The following is a 3,876-nucleotide window of genomic DNA, read 5'->3' as shown; positions in this document are numbered from 1 at the left end:
TTATAATATTCAATATATATTACAAAAAAAATACATTCCTCAATGCCCAGAAGTCAGAGAGCTTACTGAGATCGTGGCACTCAGCGCCCAAAGTAGCACTTAGTGTCCTAGTGTTGGATACAAACAAAGTCCCACATCGGATAAAATAAGAGATGAACATGAGTTTATATACACATAAGATACCTCCATTGGTAAAAGGCCTTTTAGAGTGGTACCAAACTCAAATCCGTGAGGGCTTGGTCCAAAACGGACAATATCTTACGAAGTGTAGAGGTCTATGGATGTGGCTTAAACAGAAAATCAAAGGGAAAAGGAGTAAACACAACACTATTGAATTTACTATAAAAAGTCGGTTTCATCATGGATATAGTTCTAGTTTTGGAATTTGCTTTATGTATTGCCAATCCTCTCCTGTTTCCATCTTCAGATGAGGACATTTGCATATGCTTGAATAAGATAAGTTGGTGAGGCGTTGAATGCTACTCGGCAGTGATCTCAACTCCTTACAGTACGCAATCCTTAATTGTTCAAGAGAAGTCATGTCTCCCAGCCAGTCCGGCAGTGAAGTACACGTGCATCTGTATATATGTAAAACTCGTAGGGAGGGGACACGTTGTAAACCATATGGTAATGTGCAGCAATAATTGATTGAAACCTCCCGCAGGGCAGTTAGTTGGCTCATATTGCATGGTAGAGCTACCAGCTCTGGACAATCGCTAATTATCAGACTCTCAAGTCGAGCCAAATGTCGCACACCTTCAGACAACGATTTCAATTTCTTACAGTAATTAATGGACAACGTTCGAAGAGAAGTTAGGCCTTCCAGCACGTGTTCTGGAAAATACTCCACATCATACCATTCTGCAATGTATAGTTCCTGTAGTGCACCCAACCTCCTGAATTCGTCGGATAATACCACCACTCCTTTAATCATTTCAATGCTTAAAGTCTTTAGAAAAGCCATATTCCCCACAACTTCCATGAAGGAAGCCGCTTCGCCAATCCTTTCAGCACTAAGTTCCTCAACACAAGGAAGACGTGGGACTTTAAAGTTCAACACACCGTAAATTGTTAATTGGGAAAGACGAGGAAGCATCTCTACTCCTTCATCCCTCAACAACCTCTCCAAATTTGGTAAATTATCCACAATCAGTTCCTCCAACGATGGAAATGCCTTCTCCTCCACGCTTTCATACGTCTCACCATCTATCCACTTCACATTTTTCATTCCACTCACATTTAGCCTTTTCAAGTGTGGTAGTTTACCAAGTGGGAAAAGCTCTTCACAGTTGTCACAGTCGGAGAGTGTAACTTTCACAAGTCTCTCAAAACTAGAGAACTTCTCATCCAACTCGAAAACTGCTTTCCCTGATATCCATTCATCTCAAAATTCTTGAGAGTTGAGGGAGGTTCTAGGGCTTCCAGTACTCTCTCCACACTTACATTACTACCTTTTGGATTAGCATTAACATCCCATGACAAGTGCAGGATATTCAACTCCTTCTTACCAATCAAATTTGCTTTTTTAGCATCCCATTCATTCGGGACGTTCTCAAGGCCTCTGATTCTAAGGCTGCCTCCCAGATTTAAGCTATGCAACTCTGCTAAGCCACACCCTGGCTTTGAACCCACCACGAAAATGCTCAGTGTTCTTAGATGCCTTAACTTGCCAATATTCGGAGGCATCTCTTGTATTGTATCCATGCCATCAATCACAATATGCCTCAGATCCTGTAATCGTGTCAAATCCTTAGGCAACCCATGAAGTTCGGGGCAATGAAACAGTTTCAATATTTGCAATTTTGGCAACTGACAAATTGAGTTATTTAAGTTTTCTTCTGAGCTCTGACTAAATCTCAAACTCAAATATCTCAAAAGTGTTAAATCCTTGAGTGGGGACAACAAAGAAGAGCTTGTTTGCAATGCTCGGAGACTATGATTTGATGGAACCGGGCCAATACCACCAAAATCAAGAAAACTCTGCAGGGATTTAACCTTCTTCAAAGCAGTCGTCAATCTTTGCTTGAAAGCAGTCATATAACCAGACACACCAGAATTGAGCAAGCTTGAATAGTGAACTCTAGTTGGCAATTGAGTCAATCTTCCTTTCACAATAACCACACATTCCTCACCCATAATAGACTGGGCAAGATCATGAAATAGATCATGGATCTTGAAAGTAGTGATCATACCAACTTCATCATACTTAGCTTCTTGAAAAAATGATCTACGGTATAATTTTTTCCACACTTTATTCCCAACATCCTCCACTTCTACATTTCCTTCACATTTAATAAATCCATTAGCCATCCAGAGATGAATAAGTTCTTCCTTGTCTATTTCAAAATCTTTGGGGAAAATTGCACAAAAAGAAAAGCATCTTCGCAATGACAATTCCAAATTAAAATAGCTTAATTTCAAAGCACGCATGATAGAATTTTCCTCACCTGTCGCAGAACTACTTTCCTCCCGTATATCCCAAATCTCACTTTCCTTTACATTCTGCCATTGTTTTACGTCACTTTCATCACGTAATAGGCTTCCCAATGTTTTGATTGCTAGCGGCGAACCAACGCATTTTGTCACTATCTCTTTGCCAATTGACACGAGTTCTTCCGTTTCTTCTCTGTTTGGTCCAAACGCATGGTGTTTGAACAATGACCAACTATCATCTCCTGACAATTCTTTCAAATGGTAGGCAGGATGCGTCTGTATGGTGGAAGCAACTTCCTCGAGCCGAGTAGTGACCAAAATGGTAGCTCCTTTTGCTGCCCTTGCGCACTGTAACTTTCCCTTCAACTGCTTCCATTTCTCTTGGTCTTCATTCCACACATCATCAAGAACAAGTAAATACCTCATCCCATGCAACACTTCTTCAATCTTTTTCCGCATTGCTTCTAAGCTATTGAAATTGGGATTTTTTCCAGTGATGCATTCTATGATGGATTGTAGTATTGCCATGGTGTTGAAATCATCAGAAACACAAACCCAAATTGTCAAGTCAAAATGTTTGCATACCCTGTCATCATTGAAAACCTGCTTAGCTAATGTTGTTTTTCCAAGTCCACCCATACCAACTATGGGATAGATAGAGAGGTCTTCACTGTCATTAACATCTTCCAAAAGAAACTTCAAAATTTGCTCTCGATCCTGGTCTCTGCCATAGAGTATAGGTTCTGTAATGTCAGAGCTAGTTTGGCGCCAATTATCATGGATTGTTTGCACCTCTGTGACACTTGGTTCTAAATTAAACATGCTCCTTTCTTCGTGAATGTCATGAAATCTTTGGGTGATGTCTTTCATCCTTTTACCAATATTGAAACGAAAGAGAATGTCCTTAGGATGGAGATGGGATAGGCATGAAGTATGTCCATCATCAAAATTCAGTTTTGTGGAGTGAATTGAACATTCATCTAAGATATCATCCAGTACATATGCTGCATCTGTGAGTTTCTGCAGCCAATCTTTGACAGCATTACTTGTGATTTGTTTTCTCTCAGCATCTCTAAGGACAGCACGGATTGCAGTGAGATTGCTGGAAAGCTTTTGAGTATGTTGGTCAACACCCCAAAACGTAGCAAGTTGGTCTTGGCCAAAAGATTGCAAGTTTTGGATTACAATTCCGAGCAAAGCCTCAGCCATTTGCAAAATGGAGGGTTTTTCGAATGATTATGGCTGTGGAGAAGGAAGCATGGGGAAGAGTGTTTTGTTTGAGTTGTCAATTGGTGGCCATGGCAATAAAGATAGCGTTACTTCCCAGTGGCTGCCGTATTCTTTCGTTGACGAGGAGTGTTCATATAAGGAGTCAAGTCAAACCAACCATATAATTGCGTACCAACTTCGCTCTCTTCCTTCGATATCGTGTTTATCACTTGT

The 3,876-nt window shown here is 40.5% G+C and overlaps 1 pseudogene; it reads right to left on the bottom strand.

Annotated features, from left to right (window-relative positions):
* On the bottom strand, window positions 1–3,673 carry LOC106776710 (annotated as a pseudogene).
* Window positions 3,674–3,876: the final 203 nt, after the last annotated feature.

This window comes from Vigna radiata, chromosome 11, assembly GCF_000741045.1.
Source record: "Vigna radiata var. radiata cultivar VC1973A chromosome 11, Vradiata_ver6, whole genome shotgun sequence".
NCBI classification, from domain to species: Eukaryota; Viridiplantae; Streptophyta; class Magnoliopsida; order Fabales; family Fabaceae; genus Vigna; species Vigna radiata.
The sequence above is the reverse complement of the archived record's forward strand: the minus strand, read 5'-3'. Positions and strand labels throughout refer to the sequence as shown.